Below are 25,632 nucleotides of genomic sequence, written 5' to 3'. Positions count from 1 at the left end.
TGCCTGTGCTTGTGTGAGCACTCACTCTAAAAAAAAAAAAGGAAACCATCTTGTTATAGTTGAGTTCTTATAATCCTTAAAACAGGGTACTTACCATGATAAGATACAATAACTGATGCCTTTTGTTTGATTATTTCCAATGTCCAATTCTCCTTGTCCAGTAGTGCTTCTGGGGTGTCTGGCAGGCTTTGTCAGTAGAGCAAGTGACTCTTGATCTTGGGGTTGTGGGTCTGAGCCCCATCTTGGGTATAAAGATTATTTAAAAATAAAATCTTAAAAAAAAATAAATAAAGTACAGTGCTTCCTGATAATTATATTACTGTAAGTGGGAATAAAAATAATTTTAAAATTTAATTCTGTTTAACGGTATGGGACAAGTATAAGCTAAGCATTTTTTTTTCAAGATTTTATTTATTTATTTGACAGAGAGATCACATGTAAGCAGAGAGGCAGGCAGAGAGAGGGGGAAGCAGGCTCCCCGCGGAGCAGAGAGCCTGATGCAGGGCTCGATCCCAGGACCCTGTGATCATGACCTGAGCTGAAGGCAGAGGCTTTAACCCACTAAGCCACCCAGGCGCCCCTAAGCTAAGCATTTTTGTCACTTAAGTTTAATTCAAGCGATCAGCTCTTCCAGAAAACTTCCCTTGACCATTATGTGTGATTTCAGTGTTCCTCCCCTGTACTTTGGCAGGTTCCTATGTGTACGTCGTTACCACAGCACCTTTCTCATCTTGCAATATCAACCTGCCTGACTCTTAATGCTATAGAAAATGGTACTTTATTTCACTTTATTCCTATTTCACTTTTATCCCATAGTAACTGATACATAGTAACCCACTCAGTGTGTTTGTTGAACAAGACTTGGAAAGAATAAATAAGAAGTATTGATGAAATAATTAAATGTCAACAAAAATCTGATAATATGGTGTTTTTAGAATGGAACTTGACACATAGGAAATACTCAACAAATGTTAGTTCATTCATTCAATAAATATTAGTGAGAGATCTACTATGTGTGAAGCACTGTTACAGGAGACAAGATATTGCAGGTTATAAATATTTTCGGTTACAGCTGTTAGAGCGCTGAACAGCATAGACCAGAATTCCTGTCCTCATGAACTTACATTTCATTTCCTTTCATTTTAAAGTAGGCCCGACGACCAGCGTGGAGTCCGAAGTGGGGCTCAAACTCAGACTCAGATGCTTAACAGACTGAGCCACCCAGGTGCCCCAGAACTTACATTTTAACTTGAGAAGACAGACGATAAGTAAAATAAATAGGTAAAATATATAGTTTGTTAGATGGTTTTAAAAAAAAAAAAGGCAAGAGTCAGAAGCCTTAAACATATAAACATTTAACAAACTGGATTTGTAGGAGGTAAATAAACACATAAAAAGATGGTCAACATCAGCAGCCATTAAGAAAAAGCTAATTAAAGCCAGGATGAGATACCATTACACAGCTGTTAAGAATGGGAACAGAAACGATAACAAAAGCTCAACAATACAACTGGAACCCTCATTCACAGCTATTGGGAATGTAAATGGGGCTCGGGAAAACAATTTACCTGTCTTTTATAAAGTTAAACACATACTTACCATATGACCCAGCAATCCCCCTCCTAAGTATTTACCTTAGAGAAGTGAATCTTATGTTTACCCAAAAACCTGTACGGGAATGTTTGTATCAGCTTTATTCATAATCATAGCCAAACAATGGAGACAACCCAAGAGTCCTTCAATGGGTGTATAAACTGTGTGCATTCATACTATTTAGCATTAAAATACTATTCAGCAATATATACTATTGCTAATATAATATAAATACTATTTAGCAATAAAAAGGAACTAACTATTATCATATGCAGCGGCATGAATGAGTCTCAAAGACATTATGTGGAGCGAAAGGAGTCAGTCTCAAAAGATTATATGCTGTGTGATTCCATTTATATGACATTCGGGGAAAAAAGCAAAGTAAAGGGGTGATGGAGAACAGATCAGCGGTTGCCAGGGGTTAGGGATGGGAGAGACTGTGTGACTCTCAACGGATAGCATGGGAGATTTGGGGGTGGATGATGGAACTGTTTCCTGACTGCGATGATGTTTATACATAGAACTGTACATGCATACACACACATACACATGCATATACACACATGGAGTCAATTTTACTCTGTGTCATTTAAAAAAGAAAAGAATGCCTACACTTAGTCTGGGTCCATTTAGGTTATTTATTTATTTATTTATTTATTTTAAGTATGCTCCATGCCCAGCACAGGGGCTATGAACTCACAACTGTGAGATCAAGACCTGAGCTGAAATTAAGAGTTGGACACTTCCAGGGTATGTTGGTTAAGTGTCTGTCTTTGGCTCAGGTCATGATCCCAGGTTCCTAGGATCAAGCCCCACATGGGGCTCCCTGTTCAGCAGGAAGTCTGCTTCCCCTCTCCCTCTGCTTGCTGCTCTGCCTACTTGTGCTCTATGTCAGATGAGTAAATAAAATCTTAAAAAAAAAAAAAAAGAGTTGGACACTTAAACCAACTGTGCCACCTGTGTGACCCTTCATTTTTCTAAAAAATGCCTAATAAGTATGTGTTACATTTAGAAACTAATAACTTAAATAAGTTGTAAGAACTCAAGTCAATTGCTAACTAGAGTATCTTCTATGTAGAAATATTTTTTGGACTTTGTTTTATTTCGTAGGCAAGAATGGGCTTCATTCCTCTAGGTATGTTCTCAAGTGATTGTAATTGAGTGCTTCTAAAAGAGATTTCAAACAGTGAGTACCCGAAAAAGATTTAGTGTAAGCAGTTCGGCGGTTCCTCAAAAAGTTAAACATAGAATTACCATATGACCCAGCAACCCCACTTCTACGCGTAGACCCAAAAGAATTGAAAACAGTTATCCAAATGAGTACACGTACACTCATGTTCATAGTGGTATATTCACAATTGCCAAAAGGTGGAAACACCCCAACTGTCCATCCGCTGATGATAAACAAAATGTTGTAAATCCATAGAATGGAATTTTATCCAGCTATAAAAAGGAATGAAGGACTGATACACACTACCACACAGATAAACCTCAAAAATGTTAGAAAGTGAACGAACCAGACAGGAAAGGTCATATATTGTATGATTCCATTTATGTGAAATACCCACAATAGATAAATCTGGAGACAGAAGGCAGATTAGTGGTTGCCAGGAGCCAGGGGGAGGGGAGAATCGGGGATGACTGCATAATGGGTATGGGATTTCCCCTTGGGATGATAAAAATGTTTTGCAACTAGATCGAGGGGATGGTTATACCACATTGTGAATGTATTAAATGCCACTGAATTGTACACTTTAAAATTACTGATTTTATATTCTGTGACTTTTGTCTCAATTTTGAAAAAAGATGAGGTGTGCCCCTGTAATCTTATTCACATTTGTAAGCGAAATCTTTGTCTTTCATGGAGACCATAATGGATAAATTAAGTTCAGCCCATGTCTGAATAGTCAGGAACTCTGAGTGGAATCTAAATTAATCAGTGATATGTACTTTTTTGAACGTGATCTGGGTAGTAGAAACCATTCAGAGGAATGGAATAGTTGCAAGAGATACTAATCGGCATAACGAACTCCCTTTGTACGAGCTTTTCAGTGCTCTTCATATGTAAAAGGTATCTACAAATATTTAATTATATCAAAATCGGCTTTGGGAATAGATTCTCTTCAGCTGCTATTTCCCTTGTGGCTCTGGTAATTCGTGGAATTCTCTGCCTGTCAAAGGCCCTTTTTGTTGTCATGGTGCCTTGAAAGGGGAAGGAAAAGAAAGAGTAAAGAGGAGCGTTTTGGGGGGGGGGGCGGTCTGCAAAATTTTACTTTGGGGCCTGGAATGTTTTGTGGGTTTTTAAAAAATATATATTTTAGGGGCACCTGGGTGGCTCAGTGGGTTAAAGCCTCTGCCTTTGGCTCAGGTCATGATCCCAGGGTCCTGGGATCGGGCCCCACATGGGGCTCTCTGCTTGGCAGGGAGCCTGCTTCCTCCTCTCTCTCTGCCTGCCTCTCCGCCTACTTGTGATCTCTGCCTGTCAAATAAATAAATAAAAAATCTTTAAAATATATATATATATATTTTATTTAAAAAAAAGATTTTATTTATTTATTTGACAGAGAGAGAGAGAGAGCGCACAAGTAGACAGAGAGGCAGGCAGTGGGAGAGGGAGAAGCAGGCTCTCTGCTGAGCAGGGAGCCCAATCCAGGGCTCGAACTCAGAACCCTGGGATCATGATCTGAGCCGGAGGCAGACACTTAACTGACTGAGCCACCCAGGTGCCCCAAGGGACCTGGAATGTTTCTCAAATTTCTTGAAATTTCAGGTTTATCTCTTTGCTAATGACAGTTCATTCCACCATGCAACCCAATTTTTGGAAAATTCTTAAATTGTCTTGTTTTTCTTTTGAAAGTGTATAAAAACCTGTGCATAATACACACCAAATGACTATCCTTTAAAAATCATTACAATTTGGGGCTCAGTCAGTTAAACCTCCGACTCTTGATTTTGTTTCAGGTCATGATCTCAGGTTGTGGGATTGAGCCTGGGGCATGGAACCCAGTGTTGCATGGAGTTTGGTGCCCAGTGGGGAGTCTGCTTAGGATACTCTCCCACTCCCTCTGTCCCTCCCTCGCTTGTGTGTACACATGCTCTTTCTCTCAAATAAATAAATAAATCTTTTTAAAAAATCATCACAACTTAAAGTCCTTTACTGAAGTTGATTGTTTGTGGTATTTCCATTTTGTTTACTCTTAACCCTGATCCTGAAGATTTCAGGAAAAGTCCTGAGCTGGATATTTTCTGCCATTTCCAGATTCACTCTTACCTTTTTCCATTGTACCTCAAGCTAATACTCACTGATTTCATCAGTGGGCTCCCAGACCCTCTGGTTTCCTGTAGGGTTCAACCAATGGGAAGCACATGCAAGAGACCAGAGGGGAGGAGCGGAGAGAAACTTGGGTATCTACTCACCTGCCTCCCTCTGTACAGTGTATGGGGTGACTATTGTTCTTCTTCTACCAAAGGCCACTGCGTCTCTGGTGTGACTTTGTCCTATAGCTATGGCTACAGTCACAACTTCAGTAACAGCCCTCTCTCCACGCCAGATACTTCCTTTGTTTGCCCTTTCTGTCTTAGGGAGGGTTAAAGGCTCTACACTACTTTGATCTTCAGATACTATACTTCTTGCTGGTTTCCCTTAACCCTGCACGCAGGACTGCCTACATTATTTGTGAGACCCAGTACAAAATGAAAACGCAGGACACTTTGTTAAAAAATTACTGAGAATTTCGAGATGGTAACCACAAGGCACTACGCTCAGTGCAAGACCCTTCTAAGCGGGGTTTTTGTGTGATCACATCCATGAAGTCTGCCCTGCCTGCATATGATTACAGCTAGTGCTTACTTTAAATACTTGTCAGTCACTTGTTGAGCAGGCAAGCTGGTTCCTGCCAGGATCCTTTCTTTCTTTCTTTTTTAAAAAGATTTTATTTATTTATTTGATACACAGAGAGAGGTCACAAGTAGGCAGAGAGAGAGGGGGAAGCAGGCTCCCTGCTGAGCAGAGAGCCCAATGCGGGGCTCAATCCCAGGACCCTGAGATCATGACCTGAGCTGAAGGCAGAGGCTTAACCCACTGAGCCACCCAGGCGCCCCACGTCAGGATCCTTTCTAATGCAAGTTCTCATAGGTCCTCTCTCCCACTTAAAAAAATTGGGGTTCTATTGGGGGTTCTGGGAAAGTAGGTGTTATCGATACTTACATTTAAATTGCACACGGATGCAATTTAAAACTTTATTTTTTAAGATTTTATTTATTTGACAGAGATCACAAGTAGGCAGAGAGGCAGGTGGAGAGAGGAGGAAGCAGGCTCCCTGCTGAGCAGAGAGCCCAATGAGGGGCTCGATCCCAGGACCCTGAGATCATGACCTGAGCTGAAGGCAGAGGCTTTAACCCACTGATCACCCAGGTGCCCCACAATTTAAAACTTTTTAATAGATTTGCATCCTAACTAGGAAATTCAGTTAATCTCGTGCTCGCCCTCACAGCGAACAAAGCCACTCATATGGGAACCATTGTGGGCCACCGCAGCCCTTGAGCACTCCCACCATGTACTAATACCAGAGCTGAAATGTGTGACTCCCAAGTGTGCCTTCTGGACAGGGATGGGAATTTTTAGCAGTGATTTCCACCAGTTAGCCCCTTTTTATTTTATTTTATTTTTTTATTTTTTTTCCCCTCCCCCCGCGCCGCCCACCCCTTTTTATTTTTTATATTTGATACGGAATTTACTAAATATCCTAGCTTTTTTTTTTCTCTCTCTCTCTCTCTCTCTCTCTTTTTTTCCCTCTTGGAAATATGACTAAAACTGAGAACATTCTCAAAGCCTGGAACCTATTTTCTCCTTCTGGCTAGAAACTTGGCCAAGATAGCAATCTCTTAGTATTACCGCAAACACCAGTTAGGCCTCCTGTCTTGAGTAAGGTCTTCTCTGTCAACACCATCCCTAACAGACTTGGCAGTTGACGTGACTTATGCTATCTTACTGGTTTTAAAGGTTTTAAAGTGGGAGCCCCGTCAGCCCTTCCTTGCCATGATTTTTTGCTTTCATTGCTTTGGTTGTTCCAGATTTAAGGAGAAAAAAATGAGAGCTTCAGTAACAGTCCATCACCATACTGTTTCTTTGCTCTAACTTGCCATCACCACTGAGCCTCCTTCGACAGCGGCATTAGTGACATCCTTCCATCCATCACCCATCCCTAAAGCACACAGTCCACTTCTTCCATGGTCCCTTGACTTGCTCGTATTGTCTGTCAGAACCTTCACTCCGCAGCTTCAGATAATACAGGAAGCAAGGTGATATAGGCTTCTCCCCTATTTTTTTGTACGTCCCCTTCTTCCAGCTTTTAGAAAGTTCACAAGAGCTAACTTTAATATAAAGGAATGTATTATACAGAAGGGTTCCTTTCTTTAAAGAGTTGCCAAATATATTGTCTCATTTTTTCTCTGAAATGCAAATTTTCTCTCAAAGAAGACAAACATTTATTTCAAAATGGGTCGCATGTAAAAATAATTCCAGCTGTTTGAATCCAGAGCATTAAAAAAAAAAAAATTACTCCTAGAACAATAAACAAATGCTTGCCGGTCCTAAAAAATCTTATTTAGTTATGAGTTGGATATATTTCCATTTCTATTCAGCTCTGATCTGTTCTTGAGATAAGCAAATAACCAGAGTGGCCTCAGAAATGATGCTTTTCTTGTGGAAGGCCAATAGCATTCCTTAGACTTCCAGTCTGGACAACAGAAGGGTTTGGAGAAGTCTTGCACCCAAACTGCAAACAAGGGAACTCAGGGCCCTCTGGACTGGTTAACAGCATTGGTAGAATTGAGAATTTTGCCCAGTGCATCTGATTGATTCCTAATCCATTCAGTTTTGAAGTGGCTCCGTGCAGACGTACATTTTAGGGGAAAATCCACCCCCAATTTCAATTTGTCTGTGCCTCTGTGCCCCATTCGTCCTGCCATTTACCTGCCTGTACATTGACCTCTGTATGGTTGAATGGGTCCGTAACCAATTACCTGTTCACCTCGCTTTCTGCAGCGTTCATTCTTTCCCATCTTCCCACCCCCACCACCTGCTTAGCTGCCAACGGCGGCTAAGACCTGTCCTGAATGTCTCCCGGGAACAAAACTGCCATTTTTGCATGTAAGTACTGTAAGCTAGTACTGTATTTCAATAATTTAGAAAATTTTATGATTATTAACAATTCATAGTAATTGAATGATCATTTTAAATTTTAATGTTTTAGAATATAATCATTTTACTATTAAATTTATTTCAAATTGACCTGAAATATTTCAATTATTCAACAGAAGTAGGGAAAACAGTATAAAAAATAGCTTCAACAATTATCCATATTTTGCTAATCTCATTTTATTTGTCTCCTGTTTTTTGGAGGAGGAGGCTGGAGTAGTTGAAAATAAGTCCTAGACATACTTTCACCCCAAATCTTTCATTATGCATCTCTAATAGATAAGAACTGAAGAAAGAACTTAACCACAATGCCATTATCACACCTATAATAGCTGTATCTATCACATATCTATGACATCTATATATATCACATCTATATCACATTAATATAATCTCTAACATTTCCATCAAGTCCACATTTTACTTCCCTGTCTCAAAAATCTCTCTTTAACGATTGGCTTATTCAAATCAGAACCACACAAGATTTAAACACTGCATTTGGTTTGCTAGGCATTTTGGAAGCCATTATTTACATGCATTTGATCTTCACACTAACCCCACGAAAATTGTACATTCCCGGTTCACAGGCGGGCAGCGAACTGGGGCCCAGAGAGGTGAAGAAACCTCCTCAAGTTCTCATTGCTGTGAGAACCAGAGCCAAATTTTGAATTGAGGTCTGACAAAGTCTGAAGACTCCATTCTACTCCTTCCCCTTCAGGCTACCAAAATTTTTTTTCCTGTGTTGCAGAGGCAAGAGGACTGCTGGTTAGGAGAGAGGGTTTGGGCTCAAGTTGGCTTGCAAATTGGAGTAAATTATGTACTCTGATCCTCCACTTCTGTCTGCATCTGTAAAGTAAGGATAATGATGATTTGGGGCTGATTAAATAGGATTAGGCAGGTCTAGTACTTAGCACAGCGCTGGGCACATAGAAAGTACTCAATAAACCTTAGTGATTATTATTGGTGTAGAAAAGGAGAAAGAACCTGCAAAGTGTTTGCTTTTGTTGGTAGGTCAGGAAATGGTCATCACTAGTAATACAACCTGAAGGGGGTGGCTAGGGTGGGATTGGGTAGTGATTTCTGCCTGGATTCAAGAAGGGAGCTGTGGACATGAAGATATAAACAGGCATCCAAGGAGTTCTCTGAAGGCCTCAGCTGGAAAACAGTTAAACATGTCTTCTGAAGACTGACCTTGGTTGCTTCCACAGAGGGAAAAACGGTGGGTGTCAGACAGGGTGGGAGGGAGACTTCTCAATGTTTATTTCAATCCGGAAAGACTAGAATCTAATGATAAGAAAAATAGTCCCCTTACATTTTTTTGCAGCCCTAGGAGGGTCTAGATCATACAAGGTGGGTTTTGCACCAGTATTAGGAGTATTTCAGCCTGACTCTGTTTATTTCCCAAGATTTATTTATTTATTTGAACTTGAGCAGGGGAAGGGCAGAGGGGGAAACATTCCCTGCTGAGCAGGGAGACGGCCATTGATGGTCATTGTTCACAGGACTCTAGAATCATGACCTGAGTCCAAGGCAGACCCTCAACCAACTGAGCCACCCAGGTGCCCCAAGCTTGACTCTCATTTCAAAGATCCAAGGTGATATTTTAATCTCAGGTGTCCTCCCTCTGACACTCATTCTAAGGGTCCAGAACCACAGCTCATAGAATGGGGGTCATCCACCCGGTGGATTGTCTCCAAGCACATGCACTGTTGAGGGTTGAATTTACTGGCTAAATAACATATTTGTGTGTTATCTGTGCATTTATCAGGGCTTTTGAGTTCTTTGGGCCAGAACACTTTTGATGGTTAAGTCAGTTGTAGTCTCTGAGGACCTGATTTTCTAGGGTCCTTGGGAAGGTGGGAGGCACCTAACTCCCTCTCACAAATAATCAAGAGTTTTTCTAGACACTTTTCTAAGGCCTTTACGTATATTAATTCATTCAAACCTCAGAACACTACACTGTAGATACCACGATTCCAATTTTATAGGCAAAGCAACTGAATCAAGTTGCTTCAAGGTCAGAGCTTGCTGGACTAAGCAACAGGCAATACTACTTCTCTGTTGGTAGCAGCCCAAGGATGCAGGGGGTCTTTGAAGGTGACTCAAGCCTGATTGATTGTGTAGCAGCGATACCTTGGGTCCCAAATCCCCAATCCTTCTTTTTTTGCATCTTCCGGTTTAGGAGCCGGAAAGACCAGAGTGTGAATTTCTGCATTGACCCTGGGCCATTTATCTACTCAGTCTTTGCTTCAGGTTCCTTATCTTTCTGCCCCAAGGAGGAGTTTCAGATGGAAAGACCTCTCCTTGCCTTCCATGTACGGGTGTGTGCTGGGGGTGGGACGTGGAAGTGCTGCTTCTTCCAGGTCTCTAAAGGTGACTGGGTATTTGGAGGTTTTTCCTGGCTAACTCCCGTCCAGGAGATCAGGCCCCAGGCAGTGATGGCGCTCAAGCTTTGCTATTCTTCCCCGGCTGGGAAAAGGGCCGTTCTGGGGCCAGCTCCAGCAGGAGCTGGATTGGAGGGAGAGGGAGGGGTGTCCTAGGGAGGGTCTTTCTCCCCCGAGGGTGTTAGAGATGAGATTGTATGCTCAGGAAGGCTTCTTGGAGGTAGCGACGACGGTAGAGCCCAATCCTAAAGGTCTAGCGGGAGTTAGTAATAAGAGGGTTAGAGATCTCCCCTCCGCCCCCCGCCCCCCGCCCCATGCAGAACAAAGAAGCACCACCCGCCTTAGAGTGTGGGAGGGGAGGAGCTGCGAGAGTGGGGAGGTCCGTAGCGGCGAAATCACGCAGGGGTTTCAGCGCTTGCCTTTATTCTAAGAGCAACTGGGAGGGTTTTGAAGGAGTGTGGCGGAGAGTTTTAGAGACTCCTCTGGCCGCTAGGGAAGAATGGGTGGGAGGGGGACAGGAGGCTATCACAGAAAGCAGTCGGATTGAAAGAGACTGAGGACCGAAGAAGGGAGGGGGGCGGCAACCGAGCATCTGAAGCCTTTCTCAGTCCCCGAGACACTGTGCGCTGTCCCTCAGCTTTCTTTGCTTCTATGGAAGGACCTCATAAAGGGCTGGGCACCGGCCAAACACTCACTGAGCGAAAATAGCCAGAGCCACCCTCTTCTTTCGGGGGCTCTCTGGCCCAGGCGCCCCAGAATTGGTAGGGTCAGGCGGGAGAACTTATCACTGCTGAAGAAGAACCGTTACCCCTCAAAATACACACAAACCTCGGCCGCTTTTGGCAGCAGCCTTCTCCGCCCATGACCTCATGCTTTAAGCTCCCATATAGCCTTCCCCCGCCCTGTCCCCACCCAGCGCCCGAGTGGGGGTGGGGTGGGGGATAGCAGTGAAGGTCTGGGTAGGGGAGCACCTCATTTATCCCGCGCGAGATCTCGGGGAAGGGACGCAACGATTTCCCCTCACTGGGGAAAAAAAAAAAAAAAGCATGGCTTAACTTTCCCTTGAGCAAAAACTACTCGCTGTCTTGTGGGCCCTTCCTGAGATCGACGCCTCGGACCCGGCTCGAGGGGGTTCTGTCTAGCCTGGCCACCTTTGGTTTCCCATTCCCTCTGACCGGGAGAGAAGCCTGGAAATGCCGGGGTCCCGCGCTGGACCGACCGGCGGCCGCGCCTTCGCGGGGCCCCGGGGGCCGTCCTGCCCTCGCCCCACTGGCGCCGCCGAGGTTTGAACCCTCGGCTCGCCTTTCAGCCCGCGCCCTGCCCCCTGCTCGCAGCTGCTCTCGGTTTGGGTGCAGCGGTTTCCCCCGCAGCGGAGGAGGAGGAGACAGCGCGAGGAGCGACTCGGGGCTCGGGTTTCCGCACCAATGCCGAGCAGCCCCGGGCGGCCCCCGGCGGCCGTCCCTCCTCCCCGGCACCACGTTCCACAGTCATGGCGCGCGAGGAGGGGCGAGCGCGCGCAGCCGCCGCCCCCCCGCCCCCTCCCCTCCCCTCCCGGCCCCGGCTCCTCTCCTAGGCAACCTCCCTCCCCGGCCTGCAGCGCCACGGAGATGGAGACCCCTCCCCAGAGAGCTGCGTTTCCAGCGCCGGCTGCAGCACCCCCTCCCCGCCCCCATCGGGGCGGAGGGATGGAGCCGCGCGCTTCGCGAACCTCCAGCCCCTTCCCGGGAGCCCCAGCCCCTCTCCCAGCCCCGCCGAACCTCGGTGCAGCGGGGGTAGGTACAGACCATCTCTCCGCACTCCACCTAGACCCTGGCGTCTTTGCAACCCCTTAAAAATAAAAAATAAATACCCCCCCACACCCAGTCGTTCAACTGCAAAGCGCGTTACAATAACCGGGACGGCTACGCAGGAAGCAATCCTGCACTGGTCCGGGTGTAAGGCGGCAGCTTCCCGGCCACGCCGCCTTCTCCCGGGCCTCGATTTTCCGGTCACGCCGGGAGAGTCCGCCAACACCCGGGGCTGACAGGTCCCGCACGGGGCCGCAACTCGCGTCCGCGTCCCCAGCCCCCATCCTCGTCCAGAGTCTCGCAGCCTACAAAAGGTGCAACTTCACAGGCACATGCAGAGCAACAAAATAGGTCGGCAGCGCATCGCCGGGGAGGCTGCTAACAATGCGCTAGGCTGCCCGCGCCCGCCCGAGCGCGTCGCCCGGAGGGACAGGGGGCGCGGGTGGGGGCCGCGGCGGAGGACCCGCCGGCCGCGGCGCTGGACACCTTACTTCCTGCTTCCCCGCCCGCCGCCAGACCCAGCTCTGCGGAGGGATATCTCTCCCCTCCTCTGTCCCTCTCTCCCTTCCCCCGCCCTCCCCTTTTTTGCTTCTGCTCCCCCCCCCCCCCCCCCCCCCGCCTTTCTCCTTTTGCAAGAAAATAATTTGACAGTCGATTTGCTGACAGGGGAGGAATTTGCATCCTGGATTAAAAAAAAAAGGCCGAGAGGAGCTTGGGAACGGTTGCTAGGGGTGGGTAATGGGTGAAAAAAAGGGGGGCGCCGGGGAGCGGATAAGGAGGGTTAAGGGAGGGGGCGAGGGTGGGGAGCAATGCAAAAGGTAAGGCCAGGTTACCGCGGCTCGGCCCCGAGTGGGCTGCGGCCGGGGGAGGGGCGAGAGATACATATGTATTTCTGTCTCCCTAGCACACCCCCTTCCCTCTAAGCGATGGCTGAGAGGCGGTGCATGCAGATGGGGAGTAAGTTTCCTGAAGGGGAGGGTGGATGCACGCGCGCGGCCCCGCGCTGCAAATTTCCACCGGGGAGGGAGAGTGGCTGGATGCGGAGAGTTTGGAGTTGCTTGCCGCGGAGGGCAGGAAGGGGAGCAGGGCCGGGAAAGGGGGCTGGCGGGCGCTATATCTGGGAGTAAGTTTCCAGGATCAGGAGAGCCTGCACGCTTGCACGCTAGTAAGTTTCTGGTTGGGGAGGGCGCGTGGGGAGGAGGAGAGGGAGGGGTGCATGTATATAGAAGGGGGGAGGGGGGAGCAGATTTCCTGCGGGGAGGCTGAATGCATATGGAGAGTAGATTTCCTGAAGGGAGGGTGGAGGCGTAGACGGACCGAGTAAGTTTCTTGCTGGGGTGGTGGCGGGAGGTGGTGGGTTGGTGCTTTGGGAACCCGGAGCTTCCTCCCCGGGGTGGGGGCGCATGCTGTTGGGGGTGGGGTGGGGGCGGCGTAGGGCCCTGTTCCCTGCTGGGGAAGGGGCTTGCATCTGGGGAGTATGTTTCCTGGCGGAGCGATATTTGTTTACAGGCTGAGGGCAGTACTGTAAGTGAGTAGCGCTTCGAGAAGGCGGCTCTGACATAAATTAATATTGAAATTACTCCATCAGCTCTGCTCGCCCCCCATCTCACCCCCCAAGCGGAGTCTGGTCTTGTCGGATTGCCCATGCACTTGTTGCAGAAACAGCCAAGGTAGGCAAGAAGCTTATTAAGTTTCATTTAAAAAAAAAAAATTAGTTGGGGGATGCTCCGTGAGAAGACGGGGGAGGGGAAGGGAAAAGTCTCCCCCCCCCCCACTTCTGTACTTTCAGTCTGTTAGCAGGGCCTTCTTTCTGCTTCCCTTCTTCCCTCGTCCCTCTGCAGGCTGTCCAGCATCCCAGCAAAGGGGGAGGGCCTCGGTGGGCGCTATAATTGGCAGCCCCGGCTTAAAGGGTGGTGGTGGTGGGGCTTGCAATTGAAGCTTGTGATGTTATAAAGCCTTCATTCTTCCAGCCAAGAAACCGCAGGACCCTAGGGATGTGCCTTTGGGGTTTTTTGACATGATGCATATGTGTATGGATATGTGCCTGTAAGGCTTTTTGGGGGCTGGGTACTCCCCCAAGTTACGGCGGCCACCCAGATAAGAGAAATGTGTAAGGGGGTAAGCCTGCCCCCTTCACTCCCTAACTTCAGTTTAGGAGACTGGGAAGTTAACTGCTGGTGAGCTGAAGAAATAGACATTTAAGAATAACACAAAACCACCCATTCAGTGGCGGAGGCCGAGAGCACCTGGCGGGCAGCCTCTGGCCAGCACTGGGCTGGAGCATGTGCGCCTGCCATCCTTAGGTTAAAGAAAATGACTTCTGGTTCCTCCGAGTACCTTCGGCTGGTCTGTTACAGCCTGCTTTGTGGAAACTCTTCCCCAAGACGAGACGTGGCTTTGGCAAATGAAGCGTTGAAGCCGGTGGCTCACAACGTGGCCTGGGCTGTCTGGTGAAGTCCGTGGAGGTGATGCTTGGGAATGAAGAAGCCAGGGATGACTGAAGAGTTCTTTAAAAAAAATGCCTCCCCAAATCCACCTGGGTTCCCCTTTTAGCAGGCCGTGGTGGAGAGCCTTAAGAGAGGAGTTTTAAGTTGTCCCAGTTGGTACCGGCCTTTGGCATCATTTATGTTTCAAGAAAGCAATCTGGTGGTAGAAAATGTGATTTAGATGCCCACTGTCAGAATAATAAGCGGGACTCCAAGCTTAACCAGTTAACCAGCAGTCTTTGCTTCTCCCAGCCTCTCTCTTCCTGGTCTTCAGCCTGCTGGTTTCTGCAAATGAGTTATAGGATTTGGCTATCAGGGACCCTGATGGATTACTGGGAGTTTTAAACTTTAGCCAGTATAATTTTAACTCCAGAGACTCAAACCCAGACGAGACGGAAACCCAGACGTGTTTCTTAGGGTCAGGTAGTAACCTACATGTGTGGTTAACTAAAGTTGGTTAAGCTTTGTGCAATTCTGTGGATGAGCTCAATTCTAGGAGGGGAAAAAGTGGGTTTTAAAAAAAGATCTCTCTACGTGTTACTGATGGACGGTGCTTTTCTTCTTTCCTTCCTGTCATCAGATTTCCAGATTGAGAATTTGATTTTTGGCCAGTTGAGAGTTGAGTTCATTGGGAATTAAATATTATTGCCACTTAACAAATATTCCTAACTAGGCATTAGTTAAGAAAATTCACTATTATTTTTCCCTGCTGAGAATCTTAGTCTGGATGGTGTATATGCTGGGAGGGTAAACAAAATCTTTATATGTGTTTACCCCAGGGTAGTAGAATTATTTACGTGTCTATCCGAGAAGCCAAGAGCAGTCTTTCATTTTTTTTTCCCTTATATTTATGAGATTTATTTTATTGTCTTGCTTTGGCCATTAATCAAGTCACAGTAGCTTTTTTTTTTTTCTGTTTTGCCGAGAATGTTCTTGTGGTAATAAAGGTTTGAAGGCCCATGAATCATAATTCATTCTTTTTAAAATATTGTGGTGATTGTCAGGATTTGATTTATAGGAATTGATACCGGGAGTGACACACCTCTTGGGGCCCCGCCCTTTTAGGCATGTCCATTTTCGCCAAAGGATTGTTGAGAAGCCAGCTTGACATCTTAAAAAAAGAGCATTTCCCTTCTGCTTTATGGGCATTGAGAATATTAATTCTGCAGGTTCCATGGTGAACATGGGTCTTTTCACAGCTTGGTAAGCCGGCTTCCACCTAGCAGGCATGTGTTAATATCACATAGCATTTATGTGAGCTTGCTGTGAAAACAGTTGTTCTATGAACTGTGTGAAAAGTATTCAGTTTTGCCTCCTTAACTGGCTTGGGCCTGTGGTTTTTGGTGAAGTAGGAGCTTTCGTAGTAAAAGGGGACTGCTGCTTATATAATAAAATGTGTGGTCACAAAGACAAAGCTTACTCAGAATATTCTTTTTCCTCTGATAGGTAGGTTGGTCATAATAATCAAACGCATTGATTTTTTTTTTTTTTTTGAAAGTTTAAGGGTTCTCCATCAAGTCTACTAATCAGAAAGTGTTACCATTGTCTTGCATTGGAGAATTGGCTCAGTTCACAGTGTTTGTAAAGTGACAAAGAACTTTTAAGGTGATTTGATTCTCAAAGCAGGGAGTAAATGTCACCTAGGAGAAAAGTTGGGAAGGTACCAGTTTTTAGCCACTTCTGGGTCTTGGGTTTTTTTTTAATCTTAGTAATACGTATTTGACCCATGAGTTTCTCCCATTTCTGAAATTCTGTGACTTGGGTCTTGTGGAGAGAGGTGTCAGGAGGTCTCGACAGGCCTCTTCCTGGGCCAACGGCCAAATTGCTTCATGGACTAGAACGAGTTGATTAACTTCCGTTTTGTCTTCTCATGGAGAGAGTGGATTTGTACCCTTGGCCATTCCAAAAAGGACTCTTGAGTAGCTAGCCGGTAATCTTGACCATCGAATACAAAGAAAATACCTTAACGAAAGTCTCCCACTATCTTGGGAAAAAAAAGTAGATGGTTGTTTCCCAATTATATGTGCTAATAGAGCTTGGGGGCACATAATCCCAGGCACCAAAAATAATTTCAGTTAATCTTGAAAGTTTCCCCTCCAGCCAGCTGGTTTACCTGTCTAATTATGCTTGGTCAAGTCTAAGGTTAATTGAGCTGTTATTCCCACGCCGCAGGAGGATGTAGTCTTGGGGGAGGAGGCTGAGTGTGGCTTTACCCACTTTCTGTGGAGAATTCACATACAGGTAATTGGGATTTGGTCATATGTTTGTGATAGAGTTCATAATAGTGATGTCGTATTCCCGTCATTTCTGGGATATTCTGTATTTCACCTTGGGCATCTTTTGGGGGAAAGCTCTAGATGTCTTTATTGACTTTGAACATTGACATAAAAAGTGAGGATCCAGACAAGTGGCTCAGACCCCAGCCAGTACGAATGGATATTGGTTGTTCTGCTCTAAAAGCAGTTGAATTCAGCTTATTTATGACCTCATAAAACAGTGTGATTTAGGGAGAAGGGAGGATTAGAATCAGCTGGGATCTTGTGGATTAATAATATTTCTGAATTTGCATGTTGGAGGGGAACCACAGAAATAAAGGGGAAAGTAAAACATAGTTGATTTCTTTTGTGGGGAGGAGACAGGAGTAGCTGGCGACCAAGATATTGGCACTTGTCACCACGGGTACTGTGGCATTTTAAGGAATAATACAGTCCTGGTAACACTACGTTTGATTCCATGGCTTCTTACTAAATCTTTTCTTCTGGGTTAAAGAAACTGCATAATAAAAAGACCGTGTGATATTTTCTAAGAATTTTAAAGTACTCATGGTATCTGCTTATTAAGGTCTTCTGTTTAATTTGCGTTTACTGAGCAAGAGGGTAGTTTTTGTGTTTTACTGGTCAAAGACGACAAGCTGGGGATGGGTGGGATATGCTGAGTTATTGGGCTGTCGGTGCAACCATACCAAACATATTTGTTGTTGTTTAGGGGGGAAGAGAACCCGTGTGCCCTAATGGCAGTGATAACTCTGGGCTCCAATTATTTTCATGCCATAATTGGATCTACTTTATTCACTGGTATGTTCAGCAGCTACTCTACTGAGTACCTACTATTCTAGGCACTGTCTTAAGGCTCTGGGACTATGATGATAATTAAAATACACATATTTTACTCCCTCTCCCCTTACCCCCACCTCAGCCTCTAGCTTACCATTCAGAGGGGTGGTAGACACGTACAGAAATATATATTGCAAAATGTGATAAAAGATGAAACCACAGGGAACAGTGACCTGGCCTTACGCAGCTAGAGTAGCCTATAAAGGTGCTCTGAGGTTTGGAAGAGAGCACCAGGAGGAGAGCTTGTGTGGAAGGACTTTGGCTTGGGGGGTGCTGTATAAGAAGGGCACAGGCAGACAAGAGGGACAGAGAGGGCAGCACGAGGTGAATGTGCAGGACTTTGGAGGCCTCTGAAAAGGTTGGGTTTCATTTGAAGTGCAGTGAGAAACCACTGAAAGTTTCCAGTGGGAAGTGACACTCCCAACTTCTGATAAAGGGGCTTGCAGTGGTGGAGGTGGGCAGGTGTGGAGTTGGAGAGCAGGCCTGGTAGAAGATGATGGGCAGTGGAGAGAGCAGGTGCATGTGAGATGTGAGATGCACTTTGGAGGTATCAGGAAGTGCGTACCTTTGGAGGTATTTCTGTTTGGGTTTGATGGTAGCTGGTGAGAAAGAGTTGAGGAAAGCTCTGAGGGTTCTGACTTGAGCATTTGGGTACATGGCTGGTGCTGTTTGCCCAGATGGGGAAGATTGGGAGAAGGAGGGGAGTGGAATCAAGCTATTTTTGTTTGGGTCCCGCTAAGTTTGAAGCGCTTGTTAGATAGACTCAGGGTGGAGAGGTCAAGAAGGCAGTCTGACAGCAGTGTCCAGCACCAGAGGAGTGGCCAGGCAAGAGATAAAAATGAGCCATTGGCCAGGGAACTGGTGTTTAAATCTAGGAGACTGGATGGGATGCCCTAAGGAGCCTATAGAGAGGAGAGGTGCTGTGTTTGTGTGTGTTGGTGTGTTGGTGTGTTGGTGGGGAGGGGGTGGTGGTTAAATGTTTCATGAGGTTGATAAGGCCAGAAAAGTCACCACTGGATTATTTGACAAAATGGAAGCCACTGGGGACTTTCCAAAGAACCGCTTCCCTGGAATGCAATGGATGGGGTGGGGGCAAGATTGGAGGGGTTGGGGGGGCGTCTAGGAGGTGGAACTGGTCACAGCATGTGTGGGCAACTTTTTGGCAAAGTTTGATTGTGCAAGAGAGGGCAGAGATACGGAGCGGGAGCAGGAAGGACCTGTGCAGAAGGGAAGGGTGTTTTGGGTGCTGGTATTACCTTGGTGTATGGACAGGAAAGATCCTGGAGAGGGAGGAATTGAGGAGAGCAGCTGGTGGGTAGGGTCAGCTGACTAAAGCCCTTGAGAGGGTTTCCAGAAGATGTGGCCTTTTCCTCAGGGGCAGGGGAGGGGGTGTGCGTGGGTGTGGAGGGCCTTCGGTCCTGGACCAAGGGAAAACCTGAGAAGACAGGTGCAGATGAGCAGAAGGTGGGGAAGCTGCTCCAGGCTGTGTCCGCACCCTCCTAGGGAAAGGGTTTGGGCTCAGGACCTGACACCAGCCAGAGACTTCTAAGGGTTAAGACTGCATCAGAAAATTGTACTGCATTTTCTCAACATTTGACTGCATTACTGAGCAGTACAGAGGCGAGAGCAAATTCTTTTCGCTTGAGGAAGAGTCTTCAGTTAAAGTAATTTGGGCCTCACGTTAGATTTATTTGAATACTATCATTGAAAAAAAAAAAATCTGTGATTTTCAGCCCTGTTCAAAAGTTGGTGGGCACCGTGGCATAGGTTTGGAGGAAGAGGCTCCAAAAAAGAAAAGAAGAAAAAAAAAAAGAGCCCTCTCCTCTGGGCAGCCTTTCAGGAGCACACGCCACAGACTGCCAGCCTGGGTGGCCCCCAGCGAGGGGTCTGCATGGGGATTGGAGGGTGAGGAGGGTGGCTGAAGGTCTAGGTTAGAGTCCAGCGCCCTCATGGTCTCCTGGCTCTGGCCAAGGGGGCCTCCCAGCCTGTCTGGGCATCTGTAAAGGGCGGGTGATACCATCTGTCGCCTCTCCCCTCCACTTGTGAGGATGCCATCAGATAATGTACGGAAAGTGCTATGTAAACTGTAAGAGGCATCGCGCACCGAGAGCAGCGAGGTGAATTAATCTTCAGCCAGATCTCCTTTTCAGATGTAAAACCTGACAACCACTGAAACGTTTCCCTTAACTTCCCAGAGCCTCTGCCCACACCCCTGTTCACCAAGCCCTGTCTCACTCTTGTTCCAGCCTCCTAGCCACTTTCTCCTTGGGGGTTTCGGGTCCTCTGGGATCTTTGTATCGAAAGTGCTACAGGAAGGCTGGCATCCGAGCTCAGGCAGTGACATGCTAGGCAGTCTAGGTTCAGACTCTGATCCCGGATTGAAACTTGGAGACCTGCCCAGTCGAGGCGACAGACACACTTGGTTTGTGCACTGGGTGCAGGGGAGCCTTGAGCCTCCGCAGGAAACCGGACTGGGGTCCGAGGGTCCTGGCAGGTCTTCATTTGCATTCAGCTTTTGTTTTGCAAATGAGGCTTGTACTGTAAAGCAGAGTCTACCTAAAAAAACAACAACAACAAAAAAAACCCACCAAACAACAAAAACCAGCCCTGGGCCCTTTCTCATACTGTCATGCTGCAAAAGTCATTTCTAGTTTTAAGAAATACCTTGTGCTTTTCCCTCATCAGACCGCTTGCCTCCGGGCTAGAGGGGGAGGCTTTATTTGTTTATTTCTGAATTAATTTTTATGATGGGAAAACTTGAAAATGCAACAAAAGCAGACAGGCTAGCATAATGAGCTCCCTTGTACCCGTCACCCAGATGCAGCTGTTACTGAGATTTTGCTCACCTGTGTGTAAGAGGACTCCTTGTAATTGTATAATAAATACAAGTTGTCAGTTTTGAGAGATCAGTGGAACTGATACCAATTTGGTTTCATAAAGGGGAAAATAATCAACGAAAAATCAGAGAGAGAGGAAATGGATGCCATCATTGAAATAACCGGTGTTTACCTAGTTTGTTGCTGGTCCAAAGCCTCTTCTTATTTTATCTGACGACAGAAGCAACAACCACAGGAGGTTGGTATCCTCATCTGACAGCCAAAGAAAGTGAGGCTCAAGAAGGAGAATCGAAAAAAAAATATAAATAAGTGATTAACCCAGAGTCCCAGGTCCAGCCAGCATCCTGGTTTAAGGCCAGAAGTTGAATGGTCTCCAGATGTTGTGCACCCTCAAACAGATAATGCTATGCAATATTAAGGATATGGTACTGAGTAGCTGTAGAGATCATGGAAACCAAGACCATCATCTGGGAACTTTGGGCTTCTAAGTCCCAGTCACCTTCGTTGGAAAGACTTAGATGATTTAAACATGTTTCCGACGTTACATTTTTAAAAAACTTGAATCATCTGGCTCGTTCTGGAGCACACAGCTCAAAGGCTGCCTCATAATTAAAGCCAAAACTTGACTTTAACAAATTGCATGGCCGTTCTCCATCAGCCTCCTACCCTTAGCCCTGTCCTTTTTGTGGGGCTCCTGAGTGGAGGGACCTGGACAAGCCATGGTTGTTTCTAGACAGCCTGGCCTTTAGTTTCCAATAGTTTGCTATTTGCTACCTTGGAAAGCTTCCTGGGGGCCCCTTGTGTGTGGGGGGGTGGTTGGTCATAACAGGGACAGCTCTGAGGGCCTCTCCCCTCGTCTTGGGAAACCACCTCCCATCTAACTTCTTTAAAAGATGTTTTAAAAAGGGAAAGGGGAACAAAAAAGTTGGAGTTGATGCCCAAGGCGTTTGGATAGGGGGTGTCATTCGAGTTCCCTCTGATGTCATCACAATGGGAGATATCAAACTCCCTTAAAATTCAACTCAAGGATACCAGTAATGAGGCTGATTCTCAAGTACCAGGGCTTGTTCACTTTTCGTTCTTAATTGGGTGAACAGATGTGAGCTGGGGTGGTGTTATGGGGAGCTACAGTAGGTAAGGACATTTAGAGGCCTATCTTCTTTTGAAGAGTCTGAGCTGCTTTAGAAACCAGTATGGAATTCAAACAATTTCAGTGTGCTTATGCTCATTCATTCCTTCACTCTCTCTCCAGAGCTCCGTGTGCCCCCATGTGCCTGGTCACTGACCGGTGCTGTGGGCTGGGCTGGGCTGTTAGGATGCTGTTGTCATAATATCCACCCCCCCCCCCCCGCCCCCCCAACCCGTGTGTCTTTTACCCCTTCCTTGCTGCCCCAGGGAGGGCAGAACTGGGTCAGCACTCATTGTTGTACCCCCGGCACCTGGCACTAGCTGGTGCAGTATAAATGCTTATATATTTAAGAATCAACTGGGGTTTTTTGGGTTTTTTTGTTTGTTTCATCTCAGGTTCCCCTGCCTCCTCCCCTCACCCCGCCCCCTACTGGTTCTCCCTGGAGGGAGAAATCCAGGCCCCTCTGCCACCAGGCTCAGCTCTAGCAGCCCCTGAGGGAGACCAGGCTAGAGAATGTTTCCTTCCCCCTTGCCTCTCACGGTCTGGCAGCCTTTAGCTGGGGTGCTTTAACTGAGCTCTCAAATTCAAGTGCAGCCCCATCCCCCATGCCTTTTAATAAGTGACATTTTGTTAAATCAGTTATTCGAGGCCTTATCTATATTTCTGTCTGTGCTGGCTTAGTCAAAATAGGAAAGAGAGTGAATATTAGATTTCTTTCCCTGCCCCCCTTCCCTCTCCCCTTGGAGCAACTCTACATAAGATTTCTGATGGTGGGGGGGTGATATGTCCTTGAAGAAGTAAATGCTGCATGCAGAAAAAATGTGGAGGGCTTTGACTTGTAGCGAATGCTGTTTTTCAGCAGCTGTGATTTTTCCATTTTTCTTTTTCTTTCTGTTTTGATTAGTGGAACTCATTGTGCTCCAGGGTTGGGATTGCGTTGGGGGAGGGCGCGGAGGGAACAACATTTACTGGGCGAGCTGGAGTTGGGGAGGAGGAAGGAGAGAAGGGATTTATTGAAAATATATGTCTACTTCTGCTATGATAAAGCGGCAGGCATGTAAAAATGCAACGGGGAAATCATTATTGTGGTAAAATGTAGGCAGAGCTCCGTTTTCTCATTAACAGAGCTTAGCTCGCATGGAGGAGGGGGCGGCCAGGCTGCTTTGAGAGTTGGGGTATTCAATAATAGCAGACACTCGGGGGATTGTCTCCAACCCCCCCTGCTCACCCCCTTCGGCTGCCTTCTCCTTTCTTTCTCCAATCAGTTTGTAACCTTTTTAAAGCTGCTTGTTGGATTTCATGGTCTCCATTGTCACTCTGTGCCACCCCAAAATGCTGTAAGGACTGTTTAATTTTTAAAGTTGGAGGGAATTAAAATAAATTTTCTCTTGGGAACTCAGGGAGAATTTTGGCAACACGCTGTGAGTCAGAGATTGGATTGTATCCCTTGCATCCCGGAGAGCACCAAGAAGAGCCTTATTTAGGGGCTCAAGAATTTGCATATGCTGTGGGGTATCCAAATGAGGGTTTCAGATGGCTTTAGGGGTAGTTGCTACTGTTTTTGACTGAGAGCTTAGTGTGTGTCCCTGTCCCTGTGCAGGTGTACTAGTCACTTCAGTCTTCCAGCATTTGTAGGAGGCAGATGGGTGCCCACTTTACACTTTGCATTTGAGGAAACTGAGGCTTAAGGAGACGTGGGTGCTGAGCTACCAAGCTGGTCTCCAGACCCAGGGCTAACCCGCAAAGACTGCCTGGTTACCTTCCCCGTACGGTTATCTAGATTCTAGGAACCGGGACTACCCCAAGGCCTGCAATCCAGGTGAAGGGTGGAGTGCTCAGGATGTTCACGAGAACCTTTGCTGAGCCCCTGGACAGAGCTGTCTTTCTAAGATCAAGGTTAGTGGCTCACATCTTTGTTAGAAGAAGTGAGCGAGCGCCCTGCTCCTCATCCTGCCAGGCTACAGTGACCATCAATGCTGACAACTTGATCCTCAAGTGTGTGTGAGTGCTTCTCATGTGCCCAGACTGTACCAGTGGCTGGAAGTTCCAGGACCAGTAGGAGAAGGAGCTCAGAGTCTGGTAGGGACAAGTCAGGAGAACATATAAACCCGGCACACAGAGAGACCTGCTTAGAAAAAGATCATACTGCAGAAGCAGTCAGTGGGAGAGACTGTGTGGAGGAGCCAGGGAAGTCTTCAGAGAGGTGGTACATGAGTGGGGTTGTATGGGTTCAGTGGGGGCTTGCTGGGTAGGCAAGGGGGGAGGGACTAGCAGATAGCATGGCGAGTATAGGAAGCTACATAGAATCTGGCTTTACTGAAGCATCAATTCAAAGCTTACCCTTCTGGGGCGCCTGGGTGGCTCAGTTGGTTGAACATCTGACTCTTGATTTCAGCTCAGGTCGTGATCTTAGGGTCGTGAGATCGAGCCCTGTGTTGAGCTCAGCGCAGAGCCTACTTAAGATTCTTTTCCTCTCCCTTTGCTCCCTCTCTATCCCCTGCTTCAAGCTCTCTCTCTGTCTAGGAAATAAAAAGCTTACTCATCTAATGTTATCTTCCATCACCTTCAGATTAATGCTCTAGAACTGTGCTATCCAATATGGTAGCCGTTAGCCCACGCATGAACATTTTTTTAAAAAAAGATTTTATTTATTTATTTGACAGAGAGAGAGAGATCACAAGTAGGCAGATCTATAGGCGGGCGGAGGGTGGGGAAGCAGGCTTCCCACTGAGCAGGGAGCCCGATGCAGGGCTCGATCCCAGGACCCCGAGATCCTGACCTGAACCAAAGGCAGAGGCTTTACCCACGGAGACACCCAGGCGCCCCATGCATGGCCATTTAAGTTTAATTAAAAATTAAATAAAATAAAATATTCGTTTTCCCCCGTGGCACTAGCCCCACGTCAAGTGCTCATTAGCTACATGTGGCGGGTGGCTGCCATATTGGAGAGCATGCATGTAGAACATTTCCATTAGAGCAGACAATTGTGTAAGGTAGCACTGCTCATGAACTTTGCCGTGAGGCTTCTTCTGCAAGCAATGTTTTCCTTCTTTATCCCTTACCTAGCTCATTCCTACTTCCTCCAGAGGCCTTCCCTGTGCACCCCAGGGTAGGTCGCCATCCCACTGCCCACCTGGATTGCAGTGATCCTTTCTGTGTCTGTCTGCCTATGAGGACTTTCATTTTCTAAAGGGCATGAGATAGGTTGTGTTCATTTTTGTGCCACGTCTTGTGTATCGTTGTGTCCCCAGCAACCAGTCAGGGCCCAGCACATACGAAGTTCCCAGTCGTAATTGCAGGTGATGAGGCTGGAGAGGTGAGAAGGGATTGGGCTGGGAGGACCTGATACCATGATAGGAATCTTAGACTTGACCTTGTAGGCAAACCCTTCACTGAAGAGTTTGAAGTGAGGAGAGGTGTGGGGGGAAAGTGGACAAGTCAGATTTCTGTATTAGAAAGGTTAGTCAGGGGTGCCTGGTTGGCTCAGTGGGTTAAGCTTCTGCCTTCGGCTCAGGTCATGATCTTGGGGTTCTGGGATCGAGTCTGCTCAGCAAGGAGCTTCCCCTCTCTCTCTGCCTGCCTTTCTGCCTCCTTGTGATCTCTCTCTGTCAAATAAATAAATAAAATCCTTAAGAAAAAAAAAAAAAAAGAACTGTCGGTCAAAGGTATGGAGGATAGGCTGGAGGGGCTGAGGTTGTAGACTGAGATGAGGTAAGAAAGTATTCGGAGGACAGGAGCAGGAAGGGAAAGGTCTCTACTCCTTAGCTATGCTAGCGAGTTTGAGGAGTAATGTCACCATCTTGCCAAGTCAGGGTTTCCTACCATTCCTGTCTCCATTTTGGATGTTCCTGTTCGTTTCTAAGGGAAGCTGCAGAAAACATTCCCTTCCACTTCTTCTGGGTACCCTCAACCTCTTTCTTCTTCTTCTTCTTCTTTTTTTTTTTTTTTTTTTTTTTTTTAAGATTTTATTTCTTTGTTTGAGAGAGAGACTGTGAGAGAAAGCATGAGAGGGGAGGTCAGAGAGCGAAGCAGACTCCCCTTAGAGCTGGGAGCCCTATGTGGGACTCGATCCCGGGACTCCAGGATCATGACCTGAGCTGAAGG

At 46.6% G+C, this 25,632-nt stretch overlaps 1 protein-coding gene across 18 annotated transcripts in view; it reads left to right on the top strand.

Moving 5' to 3' along the window:
- Positions 1–12,095: 12,095 nt before the first annotated feature.
- The window catches only part of TRERF1 (transcriptional regulating factor 1), a 202,762-nt gene continuing 189,225 nt past the window's right edge, over positions 12,096–25,632 (top strand). For 12 of the 18 annotated variants that reach the window (XM_032339971.1, XM_032339973.1, XM_032339983.1 and 9 more), the window contains exons 1-2: positions 12,927–13,128; positions 13,552–13,633. The gene's annotated coding sequence lies outside the window, so the exon portion shown is untranslated. The other 6 variants (XM_032339968.1, XM_032339964.1, XM_032339969.1 and 3 more) reach the window with 6 other exon arrangements.

Source organism: Mustela erminea, chromosome 4, assembly GCF_009829155.1.
Source record: "Mustela erminea isolate mMusErm1 chromosome 4, mMusErm1.Pri, whole genome shotgun sequence".
In the NCBI taxonomy this organism is placed as follows: domain Eukaryota; kingdom Metazoa; phylum Chordata; class Mammalia; order Carnivora; family Mustelidae; genus Mustela; species Mustela erminea.
Note: the sequence above shows the minus strand (reverse complement) of the source record. Positions and strands in the feature narration are given on the sequence as shown.